A 20613-nucleotide genomic window follows, 5' to 3' on the forward strand; every position below is an offset into this window, starting at 1 on the left:
GTCCAGGGAGGCAGGAGAGGATATCTTGTTTATTAATATCCTTCCTAACTTGCGCTAGCAAGTTCTATAACTTAGCAGAGCTTTACATTCCCCTTTTAAACACACAGCAGGTATCTGGTTGCAGGCTTGTTTAAGCATCTCAATATTAGTGACCTGGTAAGTTCCCTTATATCCCTCTTAAAAGAATAAACACGCCACAATCTTGTGTAAGGTATATAAAAGTAGTTTACTCACATTCTGTTCACAGTTGGATCCAGAAGGCAGACTTAGTTACAAAGGTATATACATGTGGATCTACCCACATAAAGGGTTAATGCCAGTGACTGCAGACTGGCAGTCACTGCAGTTCATACGACAAAAGAAGATGGAGAAGAAGGAGGGCTGTGTGCCTTGTGCTTTTGTTACCTGCATGGGTAAGGTCACACCCACTTCTAGTCACATGCAAGAGGAAGTATGTCCCAGTCCAGTTAGGAAACAGGAAGTTCGACTGGCTGAACCAAACATCCCCTTGCACGTCCACTCTAGGAAAACAAGGAATGTCATACTTGTACGTCCACTCTAGGAAAACAAGGAATGTCATACTTGACTGCTACTTATGTATCACATCCCACAGATCCCATATCAATGGCTTCAAGTTAGAAGAAAGGAGATTCCAAGTAGACACAAGGAAGAACTTCTGACAGTAAGAGCTGTTTGACAGTGGAACAGACTGTCTCCGAGTTGGTGGACTCTCCTTGGAAGTTTTTAAACAGAAGTCGGGTGGCCATCTGTCAGGGACTTCTTCAGCAGTGATTCCTGTGTTGGACTAGCTTACCATTGGGTCCCTTCTAACTCCACAATTCTGTTAATCCTGCAGCATATGTTGGCAAATGCCTTTTGTTCCGCTGTAACATTTCCTTCCTTCCAACGCAGCCTTTCTCTCCCCCAAAATTCAATGCAGCTTGAGTCCTCTGCATACTTACTGATGTTCGCTGCCATGTACAGATTGTAATTCAATGAGGCAGGCACTCCTGCACTCTCTGAGGCAGTGCTCTGATGGAACAACTAGCATTAAAATCCAGTTATGATATTAATACTGAGGTTATCATTGTATGGATCATGATAACATTGGAAAGGGAATCATTTCATTGCTTCAAAACATTGATTTTGGAAAGTTGTCAGGCAAAAGTGAGCTGAGCCAAATTCAGATGAAATCGCCCTGCTTCCAACATCCCAATGTCCACAACTTCATTTGAGGGTCGAACTACAGCCTGCACATGAACATCTGCTCAGAGGCCACATCTGTGCACGAGGAGGGGCCATATGCAATTCAATGTGGTGCTCCATGGCGAGAATAGCTGGTGGAATCCCAATTTCTCACTACCACCTCACTCCAGGCAATTCACGGTCTGTCTGAAAGGGGCTAGTCTGCTATCCAATAACTGATTTGCTACTTTGATCCAGAATGGTTTATGAGGAAAATAGCTGATATAGGGTTGCCATATTTTGAAGGTAATTGTTGTTGTTGTTGTTTATACTCCACCCATCTGGCTGGGTTGCACCAGCCACTCTGGGCGGCTTCCAACCGAATATTAAAAACAATACAGCATCAAACGTTAAAAACTTCCCTAAACAAGGCTGCCTTCAGCTGTCTTTTAAAAGTAAAATAGTTATTTTATTGCCTTGACATCTGGTGGGAGGGCGTTCCACAGGGCAGACACCACTACGAGAAGGCCCTCTGCCTGGTTCCCTGTAACATCACTTCTCGCAGAGAGGGAACTGCCAGAAGTCCCTCGGCGCTGGACCTCAGGCTAGACAAAGGGGGTGGAGATGCTCCTTCAGGTATACAGGACCGAGGCCGTTTAGGGCTTTAAAGGTCAGCACCAACACTTTGAATTGTGCTCGGAAGTGTACTGGGAGCCAATGAGGGTTTTTCAGGACCGGTGTTATATGGTCTCGGTGGCCACTCCCAGTCACCAGTCTAGCTGCCGCATTCTGGATTAAATGCAAAAGAGCAAAAAAAGGGGAGAAAGCTTATGCGCGGACAAACCACGAAATAACACAGCCTGTGGGCTTTACATGAGAGCCATTCCATCTGAAGATCTGCCCCATCCTAGCATGCACCATGTGGTTACACCATAGAGATAGGAAAAGGTTAAGGGCGATCCTCGCATGCAAAGGTCCTGGCTCTGCTTGCAAAGCAAGCCTTTGTACAGAGAGCAAGCATGTCTATAGAGATAAGAAAAAAATTACAGAGTGATATGCGCGTGCACGCGCACACACACACATTTCCTGTGTGTTTGCAAAATTGGACATTTTGCCGATTTTTTAAAAATTCCCCCCAGATGGTGACTTCGTCCTTAGAATCCCGGACATGTCCGGGGGAAAGCAGACATATGGCAACCCTAAGCTGATATGTTGCAGGCTGAAGTAGGGACAAAAGAGGTGTCCTTAGTGCCAATCAGGGGCTCCCCCCCAAAAGAATTCCTATTCAACCTTGGAAAAGGTGACTAGTTCAAGCCCACACTACAGAGGGAGGGAGGGGAGGCACATTGATGCAAAAGGTTATTTGTTATTATTTATTTGATTATATGCTATTTTTCATCATAAGATCTCAGGATGGGAGAGGAAGAGAAGGAGCAGCAACAGTGAATATTAAACGGTGCCAGTGTTTTGGTCCATGTTATTACTTCAGGAAGTGTGAATTGGGTAGATTTACCTTTAAATGTGCACTGAACTGAATTTCTCAGGACCTCATCAGTGGGTTTTGTCTCATTGTCTAAAGCACCCAGTGGAATGACTCTGATCCTGCCTTTAAAAAAAAATACAATTGAACATTCAATACCGTCGGTTTGTAGAAATTAACTGGAGGGCTGATGTGTTTTCTGGGCATCCAGCCAGTCTGCTCTCAGTCCTTCAGGAAGAACGTTTCACAGGAATTTGCTCAGAGTGATAGCCATGAATCGGAGATGGAGAGGGACCTCTTTCAAATTGGAGCTCTACTTTAAAATCGATAGGCAGCACCTGGAAAGTGTTGCTGTTTTATGTGCAAACAGTTGTCTCTCCAACTCTCTAGCTCTCCCGTCATGTGAGAAGCTTCGCTTCCGGAGTTTAATGTGATTGTTGTTAATCCTTTGATTGCCCCATTTACTTCTTGCAGTGATAAATAATGATAAAGATACTAAGGGCCCACATTTGCTACGGTGGTGTCTAAGCCGAGGTGACCTTCCTTAGCCCATTGCACAGCACTGAGTTCTTATGTTCCAGCTGTTGTAATGTGGCCCTTCTTTTGCCGGCATCAGTGATCCCTTGAGCCACTGTGAAGAACTCGAAGCGTTCAGCGTAGTCCTCCCATGTGTGGGGCTCTGATGGCTGGAAGGGCTCCAATACCCTTGGACTCTCCATTCTCCAAGGGGCAGGGTCATCTTCTCAGCTAGCCAGTGAGTCTTGTTCTCTGCTGCAATCCGGACTCTGAGGCAGGGCTGCGTTTAACCGCTCCTCAGCATTCCGGATCCCACCTTCGTCGTCAGTTGTTGCAACGTGGGGATCGTGATTCAGCAAGTGATTCCAGCTCTGACATAGCAGGCAGGAGACAGCTTCTTCATGTAACACTCTTTATTCAGACAAACAAGACTGGGGAACTGAGGAGAGGGATGCTACATTTATAGGGACAGAAAGACTGGCTAGAAAGGATACATTTTGGAGGGAACAATCTCAAGCAATCACAAAGCTGCCTTTTGGTGGAAACCAATAAGACTGAGGATCCAAATGCAGCAACTTGAATGAACCAATAGTAGCTGTTCCTTCTGGAACAGGAAGGCAGTTACTTTCCCCTAATGTGAATACAGACAATAGTAATACAGATATTATAACCCTTGAATCAATACACAACACCAGCAGCATAAAATAATTCCTGTGTATGTTGGTTTTACAATACTGTTTTGCTGGTTTTTTTATGAGAGTCAACATGGTTCACTGGTTAGAGCATTGGACTAGAGCTTTGAGAGAAGTTCAAATCCATACACAGCCATGAAGCTCACTGGGTGATCTTGTGGCGGTCAGCTTTCTCAGCCTGACCTACCTTACAGGGCTGTTTTGAGGATAAAATGGGGAGGAGGAGAACACCATGTCGAGGAGGAGGGATACACCACCTTCAGCTCCTTGGAGGGAAGGTGGGGTATGTGAGATCTAAAAGCACTGGTTCCAACTGGGACCTTTGAAATAAATTCTGAGCAAAGTTGGCGAAGCAGCATCAAAAAATTCTTTAGTGGTCGCAAAAACATACTTGCCTGTTTTAACTGGGTGTGCCTGGTTTGCAAATACGTTTTTTGTGATAAATCTTTGCTACTTTGCCAAGATATAAATGCAAAAGATGGTGGTGATTATATCTCTGTTTTTCCTGTAGTTTTTATCATTTTATGTTATATTTCATACCCTCCAGGTGTCCCAATTTTCCAGGGATTGTCCCGGAATTATGAAAGCCATCCTGGCTTCTGATTTGATCCAGGAATGTCCCCTGCTAGTGCAGCCACACTACATTTTTTTTTAAAAAAATAAAAAATAAAAAATAAAAAAATCCTTCCAGTAGCACTTTAGAGACCAACTAAGTTTGTTCTCTAAGGTGCTACTGGAAGGATTTTTTTTATTCTTGATTTTATATTTTGTTTTGACTATGGCAGACCAACACGGCTACCTACCTGTAACTACATTTTTTTAGCCACTCCAGATATATAGAATGTTGACGTGTGTTTTATTCTGGGGTTGTTGGTTTGTTTGTTTTTTTGCCTTATCAATTATTTTAATTATTTTTCAGAGTTTAAAATAGTTGTTTTGAACTTTTATTTATTTATTAATAATTCTGTTGTTTTATTCTTTTTGAGGTTTTATCACAATCAAGCAATATATAAAACCGTGTGAAATAAATATATAATCCAACCTGCATTAGTCTGGATACATGTTCAGCTTTATCTAGAATCTCAGTTACGTCTTCAGGTTGACACACATTAGATTCCACACACACACACACACACACATATCTTCTCTTGAAATGTTACATCCCCACATGGATATTTGGTGATATTGGAGGTGGAAGAGATGTGCTTGATGAGCAGGGCAGGAAGGTGAGATTTTTGCTTCTTTCATCTTCACATGGAGAGGGAGGGAAAGCAGAAGGAGAGGGGGAGGAGGAGGAGGAGGAGGAAGGAGAGAGAGAGAGAGAGAGAGAGAGAGAGAGAGAGAGAGAGAGAGAGAGAGAGAGGCAGGCGATAAGGCAATAACATGATTCAGGTTACCCAAGTCTGCCTTAGAAAAGAACATCAAAAGTGGATGGAATGCGATTGTGAAAAATAATCTATCAGCAGTAACTCCACAATAATTCCCCGCCCGTCTTTTTAAATAGTTGCATGACTCAGCTCAAAGATAACAATCTCAGGGAATGTGTTTTAAATTCAGCCCCACACAGAAACCTTGTCACCTTGTGTTATTACGACAATCGGTGGGGAATAAATTAACCCACAGGAACAGCAACAAACTAATTGTCCTTCGCCCATTCTATCCTCCTTATGCCAGTTTCCCAACTGCAGCATGATTCCGAGAAATGTCTATTTCTTTCAACCTGCAGCAGACAGTCCTTTCTCAGATAGCCTCTCGGGCCAATTAGTCGCTGGCTATGTAGATACAACTATCAGCAGCTTTCACTTTACATTTCTTTAAGGAGGTGTAAATCAATTGCAGCCCACAGCTGATTGGCTTCTCATTAGCTTTTTCTTGGGTTATTGTTCATGAAAATATGGGGAAAGGAGATAAACAACCAGCCAGCCAACAGCTGTAGCAACTGTTTTAATGGTTTTCAAGGTCACCAATGTGAGATGCTGTTGTCTATATTAAAAGGCGAAAATGTTGTTGTTGTCTATTTTAAGAAAAGAGTTGTCATTGCTAAGAAAGGAAAGATGCCATTGCATTTGCAACTCTCAGCATTATCAACTGTTTACTTCTGAGTTCTTTGCATCAGTCTTCAGATCGATAACTTCATTTCTCTCAGAGTAACTTGTTCACAATGGTTTTAGGGGACACTGGATGGCAGCAATTTTGTCACCTAGCCTTCCCTCCAAATAAAAATCTGAAGGATCTTATCTCCCTTTATGAGCCTGCCCAGGTTTAGAGATCCTCAGAGGAAGACGCTTTTCTCAGTCCCGCCACGCTTGCAGGCATATTTGATGAAGACGCCAGGCAGGGCCTTCTTGGTCACCGCTCCACGATGGTGAAATGGGAGGCTAGACTGTGCTCCTCTCTGCCTTCTTTTCACCAACAGGCATACCCTTTCTTTAGACGAGCCTTTGTCCACTACCTGTCAGAGACGTGAGACACAGCTAGCAGAGGCTGAGCGCACTGGGAGCCAAGGAGACGAGATAAGCCTGGAATGTGAAGTGGGGGGAGGGAGCTGAGCTGCAGTAGAAACCTAAGCTCTGTATAAATGTTTTCTTCTTTATTTATTACTTTAGTGCATTTTTAATATAAGTTTTTTTCTTTTCTTTTTTTCTTTTCTTTTCTTTTCTTTTGTATTTGCATGAGTAAATCTTTGTTGTTGTTGTTGTTGTTGTTGTTGTTGTTTGGTGTATAGATATTGAATTAAATTGGGACAGTGCAGTAAAGTTTATCTCTGAGGGACAAAAAGAAAAGGTGATGCATGAATGATGAAAAAAAGACATAAAATTTATGTATTTAAATACTTTATTAGCATATGGAAATAGAACATACAACATGGAAAATATGTAAATTATGTAAAAGATTGTATATTGATGGATGCTTATAATAATAATGATAATGATTATAAAAAAGAAAGTCAAAAAATTCTTTAAAAAGAAGAAACCTAATTTCTGAGTACAAAGAGCAGAAAGGGGGGAGTCCAAGGGGGGAAACACAAACTGTCAGTTCAATAGCCTGTCCAAAAAGGCGTAGGCTTGCTAGAATATGCGAGAGGCGGGAAAAAGAGAAAAAGAAAGAAAGTGGGGGTTTTGTTGCTGGGGGAGGAAGAGGCGGAGCTCAGACTCGGCAACAGCAAACTTGGGAGAAGACGCCGAGGACTGAGCTCCTCAAGGATTTACCTGTTTAAGCAATAAATCTGAGATAATTGCTGCCGGAGTTGTCTCTCTTCTGTAGGAGAGACCAAAGCCATTACACGACCTAGCTATTGTAGCAGGGTCTTTAATGGAGGGGGGTGTTGTTTATTTTCTTCGCCGCTTGCTGTGCTTTCAATGGTTTCAGGTTGTTTTGATTCGGTGGTTTTTAATATGGTCGCTTTTTAATATTTATAATTGATTTCTTGTTTGGTTTTTTTATATAGCTGTATCTGCTTTTAGTCCCTGCCGTGAGTCACCTTGGATCTTGCACAGGGAGAAAGGTGGCGTATGATGAATAAAATGCACATTAAAAAAAAAACAACACCTTACAATTGGGACTGGCCACAAAAAAGTTGCAGTGCAGAGTGTCAACCAGCTAATCGTTTCATAATCAGCATACTCCATTCCATTTCCCCAAACAGAAATGGAAAATAGTTTGTTTGTTTTTTCAAATCTTGTGCTCACCCCCCAAGCCTATTGAGCCCTCCCTTTCGTGTGGCACCATTTTTATTTTATTTTATTGCTACAAAACCAGCACTTGGATAATTGCTAGTATAGTGGAACCTCTACTCACAGCCACAATCCGTTCTGGAGGCCCGTCCTTATGGATGGTGAAACAGGTCTCTGGGAGAGACACCATTGTGTGCATGCGCGGGCACCGATCGCCACTCCTGTGCATGCGCGAATGGCGGCAAACCCACTGGTTACTTCCGGGTTTGCTGCGGTCGCAACTTGGAACGTCTGTGAGTAGAGGCGGTTGTACGTAGAGGTTCTACTGTAGTGACTAGTTTTGCCTGAGCAGTTCCTCCAACTTCTGGTTCTTCTGGCTTGTTCCCTGATCTTGCTTTTTGGTTTGTCCTTTGGTCCTGATTTCTAGATGTTTTGCTATTCTGACCTAAGGCCTTTGGTTCCCAGGCCTGAAAATTTACAAGCTGTGTAGAGCCTGATTTAGGGGAAGGTAAAAGGGCAGATCCTGAAGCTGAGGATCTAATACTTTGGCCACCTCATGAGAAGAGAAGATTCCTTGGATAAGACCCTGATGTTGGGAAAGATTGAGGGTACAAGGAGAAGGGGACGACAGAGGATGAGATGGTTGGACAGTGTTCTCGAAGCTACCAACATGAGTCTGACCAAATTGCAGGAGGCAGTGGAAGACATGAGTGCTTGGCATGCTCTGGTCCATGGGGTCACAAAGAGTCGGACATGACTAAACGACTAAACAACAACAAACCCACGGGAGTTTCACCTTTGTATAGGCTAGTTGCTATGTGAATTCTCACACATTCCCCTCCATCCAGGTAAGCGGGAGGCATTTTCAGAGCCCAAGGATACGCTCCAGCCAGGCAAAAACATGGTGGCAGAGGAAGCAAGGCCAGGAAGTAATGTGGCCTGGGGAGAGTCCCAGGGGCCAGAAAGAAGGGCTTGGGGGGCCACATTTGACTCTTTCTTTCTTTACCTATTTATGCCAGACTTTCACAGAAAATATAGCAAGGCAATTTACAACAGAAAAGCACAATATCACAGTAACAATGGGATAAAATGGGATACCTGAAGAAGTGTGCATGCACATGAAAGCTCATACCAAGAACAAACTTAGTTGGTCTTAGTTGGTCTCTAAGGTGCTACTGGAAGGTATTTTTTATTTTATTTTGTTTTGACTATGACAGACCAACACGGCTACCTACCTGTAACTGGAACAATGGGATAAAAGACCTGTTGGTTGAAAAGCAGGGATGACTCCCAACAAACTTAGAAGCAAGAAGTTCCACAAGGCAGAGCCTGTTGCATATAAGCCTGGCGCCCTGATAAAGGCAAGCCAAACCTCAGGGTCATGGGGACCACCAGAAATGCCTCATCAGAAGATCCCAGTGATCAAAGCGGAATATAGGTAACCAGGAGGTCCTTAAGGTACTTTTGAGTTATTTAGAGCTTTGTGAAATTAGCACAACAACTCTGAACCTAGCCTGGTAGCAAACCTGTAACCCTAGGCTACAAAGGTTACTTCCCAGTGTGATAACACTTCCTGTCTCCCACTGTTACGTACTGAGTTGAATAGGATCCAAACTGCAGCAGTCTGATTGGTCCTAGAACAATAGGCTTGAGATTGCAGCAATCTGACTGGTCCCAGAACAATAGGATTGAGATTGCAGCAGTCTGATTGGTCCCAGAACAATAGGATTGAGATTGCAGCAGTCTGATTGGTCCGCAGGAGCCACCCAATCCAGCTCCAGGTGGGAATGAATCCGCACTCCGATTGGCATACAGGAGTATCCTGGAATTAGCCAATCACGTGGGGCCCATTGTGTAAATAGTGTATATAAAGCAAACGTTTTGGGGGAACTGCATTCCTCACTACTATGAGCTGAATAAAGAGCATGAAATTCACACTGGACTCCGAGTATATTTCACCCACCAACTTCAAAGCACTGAGGTTTAATTACTTCATCTTGGAGCTGTAAAGCTAAGGAACTCTCATCAAAGCAATGAGTGATTTAAAGAATGTTTTTAAAAAAAGAAGAAGAAGAAAGAAGAAGTCCACTCCTAATGATATTTTACAAGGTCCTTCTGAGACAATGAAAAAGGTAATGAAAATTTCACTTCCACTTAAGGCTAATAATATACCTGGATCCCAAGACTTAATGAAAACTTTATAACTTTTTCTCTTTCATCCATCCATCCTTCAAGGTAACCCAAGCCTCTGCCATGTAAAAAGGATTCTTTCCCCCCATTTTTTCTTTAATGTTGCTCTTAGACGTGTTCCCCAAAGAGAGCTTGATGTCCCAGAAAAAAAGCTTTTTTTAAGGGATATGGGAGTCAGAGAAAAATAATTCTCAAATTTGTTTTGCCCTTCTTGTGTCAAGAAAAGCTTGAAGAAAATAATGAAAAATTAGGTCAACTCTATATTCCTTCCTTCCTTTCATTACTTCTTTCCTTCTTTCTCTCAGGTCAGTAGATGACTTGAATTGCCAGTTGATGGCTCATCAAAGGACCTGTTGGATAGCTGGTAGTCTCCTGATAGGAGGAAATCTCTCTGTGTTTGAGTAAGATTCCCGTCAGGGAGGAATGGGGGATAAATGTTGCTGTAGATATTCTTGAACTTCTGTTCCATCCTTGATTTTTGGGCATGCCAGCTGGGGCAGGCAGTGGAAGTTCAACAACATCTGGGATGTCACATGTTCTCTATCACTGCAACGGGAACTTCAGAAAGGCAATACCTCTCTAGGTGAAAAAAATAGACAGTTGTGTGCATGCACAGAGAGCAAGACCGTAGAGGTCTGCATGGATGTCAGAGGTATTCAACAAGAAGAAAGAAATTGCTGATATTCACTATATTCAGAACAGAACTCAATCCAGTGGATATGACTGGTATCCACTGTTGCTGCTGCTTTCAGTCTGCAAATGATACATCATTGATTATGTTTCCCCTACCTCTCAATTTGCATTGTGTTTCTTTTGTATTGAAATGAACTGGGTGGAATAATGCAATGACAATGTAATTTACGCGATTAATTAGGTAAGTTTTGCTTGTAGTGTAATTTTGCCACATTGGGCAATGAGACAAACCATGGCATTTTCTTGGCAGATATGGTAGTTCAATGGCAGAAAATGAACTGCAGTGGAACGGAGACATTGCTGTATGAGGAAGTGAATACCAAAGCTTAACAGTGTGCTGTGTGTTTCATTCTGACCGGCTCTGTTAGATGTCACAAGTTTTAACGATAGGTGAGGGGGAGAAAAACAGTTTTTTATTCCTACCTAGAATTCCCCTTCTGACTGTAAGGGCCAGATTCAGCCAAGTAGGTGTGCTAACAGGAACAATACAATGGATCCCACTAGTCCCGTGGGACTTCCCCCTCTCCCTGTGTGTCTCATGTACCCCCCCCCAATTTGGCTGGGGGGGGGGTGTCTGGAGAATCCCTCAGAACAGTGCACAGGGGAAAAGAGGGCAGATCATTTTGTCAGGCAAGATGAAATGTTTGCACTAGTGCAGGGTTTTCTTAAACTTGGGTCTCTAGCTGTTTTTGGACTACAATTCCCATCATTCCTGACCACTGTTCCTGCTAGCTAGGGATGGTGGGAGTTGTAGTCCGACAACAACTGGAGACCCAAAGTTTGGGAAACTCTTCGAGAGAGAGGTGTTGAATTCCTCAATTTCGTTATTTAAAGAAGGGGAATTTGACCCCAGAGTCATAACAGGGATATGGCAGGAAGACTGAACATCAAGACAGAGGGTGTGTGCATGCATGTGTTTGTTAATGCACGTTATAATTGTGGAGAATTGTGCTGTTCATGTACGCAACCTACCCCCTCCCTTGGCTTCGACGGAGCCTGGTCACATGTCATGGAAACTAATAGGTTATTGGGCTTATTATTATTTTTAAGAAGTATGTTTAGTTTCTATTTTTGAATGATTTAATTTTAGAGATGAGAAGTTATTAAAGTAAATTAGAATTGGAACCAAAGGAGAGAAAACGGGGGAAGTCACCTAGTAAAGATTCAAACAAGAAAAGTTTTTTTTTGTGTGTGTGTGTGTGTAAACAAGAAAAAGAATTGTTGGTGTGATTTGTATTTGTTTTTATTATGGTTTGATTGTTGTGTTTGTGTTGGTGTATGTGATTTGTTGTTCTTTGTTTTGCAAAAGCCAATAAATTCCTTACAATATATATATATATATATATATATATATATATATATATATATATATTCAAAAAATTATTGATTTTATAACAAACAACACATGCAAGTAAAATTATATTGCGACAAACTACACTACAAAAGAAAAATTAATACAAACAATTAATTAAATCTATCTAATCCTCTTTTATAACATTGTAAATTGACTTCCTCACATCCTCTCCGTCTGCTTTCATTATAAATCATCTTTAGTAATTTCTTTACCTTTTTATAATCTATCGTTAATATAAAAAAATCAACTTTCACTTTATTTTTATTTCCTTAACATTACTTCATCTATTACTACTTCTTATCTGCTGCCTCTCCATTTCTTCCTGGTTGTTTTAACTGGAAATCTTAGCATAATTCTTTAGATATAATTTAAATTTACTCTAATCTTTCTCCACCGCGTCGTCCCTCTGGTCCCGGAGTTTCCCGGTCAGTTCAGAAAGCTCCATATAGTCCATCATTTTCACATGGGTTATTGGGCTTATGTTGTCCTAAGGTCTTCTTCAAACAAAACATGCATCTGAGAGGGTAGATGTTTAAAGAAAAAAGCCCCACACTTTTGGAATGAAGGTTTGCTTTCTCCTCCGCTTCCAATATTGTTTGTTGCTCGTGTGTGTGCTCGCGCACATTGCACATGGAACTTTATACCCCTTAGCCCTCAAGGTTTGGCCACACTAAAAAGCTTACATTCAATAAGTTAGAATTAAGGCTGCCATTCTCTGTCCCTGCTAGAATTACCACCATCAATAGTTACATCTGTAGATCAGGGCTGGTTGAGCAGTAAATAATACAGCCATGCCATTGTAAATCAGAATTATAAGTGCATACTGAGAACATATTGATAAAGACAGCCAACGGAGCAAGCTCCATAAAAAAGAAAGGCTGGCTCTTGCGCGATATAATTTACAAGCTTTCAGTCTTATTTATTTATTTATTGAGCTCGCATTTCAAGCAGCAATCTGAATAGAATTCAAATATAGGCAGCAGTAGAGCAAAGGGAGGCCATCCAGAATTTTGAAGAAGCAAATATACGATGGTGAATATTCCGATGTGTTTGAAATCTCACTCTTCAACCACCCGCTGTCGAAACCCCACTTCCTCGTCTTATATTGCTTATAACGATCCACCCACCCACCCCGCTTTATTTCTTTTGGAGTGGGCCACCATTCTGAAAGCGAGGCTGGAATTCTATATGCATTTAAATTCATAGAACTGCGGGTTTGGAAGGTCCCCAAAGGGTCATCTAGTCCAACCCCCTGCAATGCAGGCATCACAGCTAAATTAAGACACAGAGAGAGAGAGTGTGCTAAGAAAATCAGCAGACAAATTTCCAAATAGGGATAGGAGGGATTTGATTCAGTTTTCATTTAATTCACACTTTGCAAAACGAAACACGAACTGAAACGCAGCCGTTGAAATTCGCATTTCTCCAAATTTTGCAATGTGTAACAAAAATGGATGTACTAGGGTAAAGTGCATGTAAGAAGTACATATATGGATAAATATAAAACACAAAAATGCATTATATTTAGGGTAAACTAATTTGCAAAAATGTGTACATTGGGAGGGAAATGACCTACAAAGTGTATTCTAGGAGAAAATTGCACTCAGACAATTTTCAGATGAATTTTCTTGAGGTTTTGTTTGGTTTTTTTAATTGCAAACCCATGTGGAAATGTGAAGAAATGAGCTGAAAAGTAGGGAAATGAGGAACTATCCCTTGTAGTCAGGGCAACCTTCCCCAAACCTTTTGTGTACTGTCCTCGCTTGCGAACATTATAATTTGGCTGAGCGCTAAACATGACCTCGGTCATCACTTGTTCATCATAATATTGGGCACTCAGTGGTCATCGGCAATGAAATCACAGCTTGAGACATAAATGCAGTGCGTTGAGTGCCCCGTGCGTAACCCCATCACACCTGATGATCACTTTTATTTTTGTTTGGTCACACAAATCCTTTGGGAGAGGAATACAGCTCTGGAAGGCAATAAAATGTGTCCTGGATTTGCAAAAGGTCTAATTTGCAAGAGTGAGGCTAGAACTATATTACTGGCATTCTCTTCAAGGAAAAATACTGTATGATGGATGCATGTGATTGAATGCCTCCTGGCATTTGGGGGGCGATGGGGGGGGGGCTGTTGATAGCATTAATTCTGGTGAATGGCAGCCAAGGCACTTGTCTTTGTCCAAAAGCATGATCAAAGCAGCATCATTCCCATCAGTGTTCTTGGCATAGAGAGAAGTAAGAAGTATAATGAGCAATTTCATGGGGATACTGATATGATGGCTGGTGATCTATTATGTGGTATAGAGGGGGGTGTCTATGTGAGAGAGAGAGTGAGAGAGAAAGAGAGAGAGAAGATGAGAGAGAGTTGCCTATATGCATAGTGTTGTAAGAATATATATATATACCATACATGTGCCAAGCAAACAAGGCCACATGTCTGAGGCAGACAGTCCTGGCACCATTTTGACTCCTGACACCATTTTGACTCTCAAAACTGACCAAATGTTTACCAAATGTTTCTCTGCAAGGAGGGAGGGGGTGAGGGAGCTTCCCAATTGCCCAGGAATTAAAAGAGATTACCATCTCAAAGGAATGGCCAGGCTACTGAGAAATGGCAATCGGATAAGGCATTATCACAAACTGGCAGACAGAAGGCAAACAAGGGCACTCCGATTTCTCTTGAAATCTGTTGGAGACCGCCTTTCTGTGTGATGTAGGTGTGATGTATCTGGGGGGAGGGCTTTGGGCTGCACCTCTTCTGTGATGTATGTGTGATGCTTCTGGGGGATGGTCTTGAACTCCAGTGTGGGCAATTTCAAATTTCTATATAAGGCCAGGAGCTCCTTTGTTCTGGGTCCCTCCCCTGCTCTCCTGTGTGTGGGGAGGTCAACCCTGTTGCAACAGAACATTAAAGATCAAACTTACTAGCTGCTTTGCTTCCAAATATTCTCTGGTTGGCCTCTGTTATATTCTCCTACCGATGGATAACTCTACAAGGGCTCTTGTGTACCCCATATGGGAATAAGGGCAGATTTTTGTTTACAGTGGTACCTCGCAAGACGAATGCCTCGCACAACGAAAAACTCGCTAGACGAAAGGGTTTTACGATTTTTTAGGTGACTCGCAATACAATTTTTTTTATGGTCGTGCTTCGCAAGACGAAAAAGTTTTGTCTCCTGTTGCGCCACGTCCCTCCCTCAGCAGCTAGAGCCAGAGCCGCCCGCCAGCGATTAAAAGTTCCTCGCCCAGGCGTCTGCACGTCCAATTGGAGTTTTGCTTTCCACACTTCGACGCGGGCTTCAAAAATACCCCTGGACTCCCGGAGAGGGAGGAGTACCTGTAAGTGGGAAGCGCTCTCTCACTCTCGCTCCCAGGCAGAGTCTGCGAAGGCAGCGGAGAGAAGCTTTGCTCCGACTCCAGCTGTCGCCCAGCTGCAAGGGACGGTCTGCTTCTGCTGCCGTCGTTCGCTCCCTGCCCTGCTGCCTTCCGAAGCCCTCGCCCACTGGGAACGGAGCTGCTCCTTTAAACACTCCTTGCGACTGAGGCGCCGCACGCCTAGTGTAGCTGAGGCAGCGCTCCTACTACCCATGCCTTCCCTCAGAAAGATGCGGCTGGGCTTTGAGGTGTCTGAGGCGACAGCTCCCAGCCAGGTCCGAGGAGGGCGCGCTCAGCCCTGAAGCGGAGGGAGAGAGAGAAGCGCTGCCACCGGCTCGCCGGCCCCACCACCACCATCACCACCAGCAGCCCAGGCTCCTTCCCCGCGCCTCACAAGATGAAAATTTCACAATACAGAACGACTTAATTTCGTCTTGCGAGGCACCACTGTATAGCAATAGTTTGATGAAGGGGGCAAAGGGATAATGTGCAACTGTTTAATTCTGGAATGTATTAATTTATGAGGATAACTATATCTTTTTTGGACATTATATATTATATTATATATATATATAAAAAGTAAACTATAGAGAAAACCACACCCAATAATATTAAAAGAGCATGATCAGCAAAAATAGGAAGAATATATGACAATAGATGCTGAAGTCACTTCAGAATAGGGCAGCTACTAATACATAGCCAAAGAGAGAAAAGTTGTAGTATTAACAGGGGCCATCCACAAAAACATTCCAGTTGTTGATAACACAGACATACTGGCATCCATAAGCCAGTAAGCACATATAATGCAGTAAACATCCTTTGTCCAATTTCAGTCCATAAGTCTGCATGTAAAGCCAGATCTATCAAACTTCCCAAAACAATATGGGAACCGGAACATAGCCATTCTTAGAAATACACAAGCCTCCGAATTTTGCAATACAGTTCTCCAATCAACCAGTGTTTACAAAAATGCATATATTGGTGGAAATGTGCATTCAAATGCACAGATTAGTGAAAACAATATATTCATTGTATTAGGAGAAATTACATTTTGTTAGGAGAAATGTGTCTATTAGGAGAAATTCACACTAAGGAATTTTCATGAGGATATATATGTGGCATTTAAATGAGAAAAATGAGAAACAGAAAGAAAACAAATTCACAGATTCTTCTATCCCTAGCTGTGGGACACACAGCAGATCCATGATCAAAGATCATGTTGCAGAAGGGACAGAAGTGCTGTAGAGAAATCCAGGAAATATCCATGATGTTTCACTAACCCAAATATTTCACTACAAAAAATACCGGTAAAATGAGAGTAACCATTTTGCTGAGGTTATTATTTACAGACCTGTAGAAACCTAGCACAATTCAGCCTAAGCGAAACATGTTTAAGTCATATCAATTTAAATGGTTAATATTTTTGCATATGCTCCAAAGAAGAGGGCTCAGAATCACATTGCTTTGAATGGAAAAGGGGAGAGGGATTGAATGGGCGGGGGCTCAAATGGGGAGTTTATGGAACAAAGGAACTTCAAAAGGAACTTCAAAAACTGGAACAAAGGGACTTCAAAGGGAAACTGAAACTGCTTAATTACAGCTCATCAGAAGAGTCAGTGTTATCATATGCAGAATGTATTGGGACAAAGAGCATTTGCTGTGTTACATGTGCTAATTTGCTTACTGATGCCAGAATGTCTGTGTTATCAACAACTGGGGTGTTTTGCAGTGTCTTGGTTTTGCGAATGTCCTCTGTTATCATAATCTGTACTTTTCTACATTTCCTTCCCTCCTAACCTCACTGTTCAGTTTCCCCCTTACCCAATTCTTTCTCTAAATTGATGGTGATGATAATGATAATGATAATGATAATGATAATGATAATGATAGATAGATAGATAGATAGATAGATAGATAGATAGATAGATAGATAGAGGCAATTCACAATAGCATTTCATGCATTTGATGAAGAGGACTGTAGCCCGTGTCAACTTTTTAAAAATCATTGGGTGCCACAACAATCTCTTGTTTCGCTGCAACAGTCTAACATGGCTGCCCCTCTGCAAATGGAGATGTTTGGATTTATTTACAAATATAAAGGTTCAGCGCAGGTGGGGGCATCGCTTAAGGACAGCCAAATCCACAGTCCCACACCAGACACTGATGGCCTTGCATCCTCTGATGCTGTTTGCTTTCAGAGCCTCAACCTCTCACTTTCTCTCCCACCTCAAAACCATAGCATTATCCCCCCCCTCTTCCCTTTCATAACCACACACAGACATACCTAGATTATAGGTGGGGGCCAGGTATGTCCCACCCCCTTCTCTGATTAGTTTTTCCTATTCATAGCATTAGAGAGCAGTCCTGTATCTAGATACAATCTTCTGACAATTAGAGCCCATGGAGACACATCACCCAGATACCCCAGGCTATTGCAATCTGTTTGCAGTGGGCAATATCCCCCCAACACGTCCCATCAGTGCAAGGATTTGCACTGATTTCCCTCCTCTTCTCCCCACCTGCATGCTTTGCACATTCCTCAGATCTGCTCTGGACTGTCCGGCGAACTCGTAAAGCAGATTTAGAGGACATGCATGGAAGAAGCAAAAATGTTCCATTGTGCAAGTGTAAATTCTTGCACTGGTAGGACACATTTGTCGGATGCCATCCCAAGCACATTATCGTTTGGGATCTAATTGGTGTTGAATTAAGACCATCTCTTCTCAAGGCCCAACTGAACATTTTACTCTTTGAAGACTGGGAAGACCAAGCTAAGGGTGTCTCTAGAACAAGGAGGTCTACCATGTGGCATTTCAGATGTTGCTGTACTACAACTCCCATCAGCCCTGTCTATCAGCTGTGCTGGCTGAGACTGATGAGTGCTCAGCAACATCTGAAGCATAGGAGAAGAAGAAGAAGAAGAAGAAGAAGAAGAAGAAGAAGAAGAAGAAGAAGAAGAAGAAGAAGAAGAAGAGTTTGGATTTGATATCCGCTTTATCACTACCCGAAGGAGTCTCAAAGTGGCTCACATTCTCCTTTCCTTTCCTCCCCCACAACAAACACTCGGTGAGGTGAGTGGGGCTGAGAGACTTCAAAGAAGTGTGACAAGCCCAAGGTCACCCAGCAGCTGCATGTGGAGGAGTGGAGACGCAAACCCGGTTCCCCAGATTACGAGTCTACCACTCTTAACCACTACACCACACTGGCTCTCACTCCTAGGCTCTCACTCCTAGGGCTGAGGTCTTCGCCCCACCAATAAAATATTTGAGGGGGCTAGTCCCACCCCAAGTTGATGGACATTGCCATTCAAATGGTGTCTGTGCACCGCATCATGTGATCGATTATGCAGGGCAGGGCTTACTTGGGCTCCCACAACATTTTATTCAGGTTGGCACTCCTGATCTGAAGAGACACAAATCGGCCACCTCTGTCCTAAAATAAGTGGAATCTGCTGTTCATGTGTTTTGTAATCCTCAGGCCACTGAAGATCTTATTCATACTTCAGTGCGAGCCCTATAAATATTTTTTTTTCTATTAAATGCATCGATCTGCTCTTAGTCTCTATGATAGGATCATCTTCTGGAGATGAGTTGCTATTCCTACTGCTGCTAAAGGTAGTGAGAACAGAACTAGAACGGGTGGGATCTTGTTCAGCCATCGCTAGTGTGCACAAAGATTAACAGGAATGCTGTGAAGTACCAAATGCTATGGATTAATAAGGATACTAGCTTTCTTCTGCAACCACATCACCACTATCTCAAAAAACACATTTGCTTTCTCTCCCCCCCCCCACTCCCCCGATGAACCATATGGCTTTTTGCTGATCAGAGGATATGCAGATTTTTGCATGGCTAAAATCCAGCTTTCTGCTAACCAGCAGTAACATGGTGCGGTTTCATAACCAATTGTGTGGCAATTTTCCAGGCAGCGTGCATTTGTCATTTCACGGTTTCGAGGTTATCCCACCCCCCTCCCGTCTTTTTACTCCTCCTCTGTGCTCCTGAATGTACCCCTTCCAGCCAATCTGAGCCCTCTCCATTTCATTTCTCCTTTCTTGCTGCTCCCCTTTCTGAATGGATTTACCTTGGAGGAATTCCCTTTCCACTTGATGGAGTTACTTCTGAGCATCTGCACCAACTCCTAGGAACTCAGGCAGTTTCAGCCCTTTGAATATATTTTTTTTTTTCAGGGGGCCAGGCCCACTCAATTTTTAGGTGGTGTTCAGCTCCACCCCTTGGCTCCCTGCAATTTCTCATGTGGGCTCCCCAATTCTCTGGAGAAGCTGGCACCTCTGCTTCTGAGTAAAAGTGCCTGAGGCTAAGGAATGAAGCCTTTGGTTACTGGGTGTGTGTGTGTGGTTGTTGTTGTTGTTGTTGTGTGGAAATTGTGGGCATGCCCCCCACCAATCAGCTTCCAAACTACCAAATGCAAAAATGCAGGTCTTCCACCAGTGCTGCCTATCTGACTTTTAGAACAAAATTAAAAATTAAAAAATTCCTTCCAGTAGCACCTTAGAAACCAACTAAGTTTGTTCTTGGTATGAGCTTTCGTGTGTATGCACACTTCTTCAGATACACAAAAGCTCATACCAAGAACAAACTTAGTTGGTCTCTAAGGTGCTACTGGAAGGATTTTTATTTTATTTTTTGTTTTGTTTTGACTATGGCAGACCAACACGGCTACCTACCTGTAACTGACTTTTAGAAGGCATCTGAAGGCAGCCTTGAATAAGGAAGTTTTTAATGGTTGATGTTTTACTGTGGTTTTAAAATTTGTTGGAAGCTACCCAGAGTGGCTTAACAACCGAATCAGATGGGTGGCATATAAACATTATTATTAGGTCCAGCTCTGAGGGCCTTCTGGCGGTTCCCTCACTGCAAGGTTACAGGGAATCAGGCAGAAGGCCTTCTTGGTAATGGCACCCTCCCTCTGGAACACCCTCCCTTCAGATGTCAAGGAAATAAACAAGTACTTGACTTTTAGAAGACATCTGAAGGCAGCCCTGTTTAGGGATGTTTTTAAACGTTTGTTGTTTTATTGTATTTTTAATATTCTGTTGGAAGCCCCCCAGAGTGGCTGGGGAAACCCAGCCAGATGGGAGGGGTATAAATTAATTTATATCATCATCATCATCATCATCATCATCATCATCCCAGCAGCCTATGAGCCACAAGCAAGGCAGAGAATCCTCTTTGCATTTAATAAGGTTGCATCTGAGTACCTGAGACTAAAGATCAAAGGCTGGATTTTCCTTTGTTCGTTTCTAAGGTTATATTAATAGTTATACGGGCATTTCTTTTAGTGCTTGCTTGTGATGTTGATACCTGAAATGCATTGCTAGCTAGACATGGAAATGAAGTTTAGTCGGAGCACCATAGCAAAGTGACGGTGCCCCAGTGGTAACAGTCTAGGGAAGTGGAAGTGCCACCCGTGTCCACTTGCCCCCTGT

The sequence above is a fragment of the Lacerta agilis genome, chromosome 15 (genome assembly GCF_009819535.1).
Source record: "Lacerta agilis isolate rLacAgi1 chromosome 15, rLacAgi1.pri, whole genome shotgun sequence".
NCBI lineage: Eukaryota > Metazoa > Chordata > Lepidosauria > Squamata > Lacertidae > Lacerta > Lacerta agilis.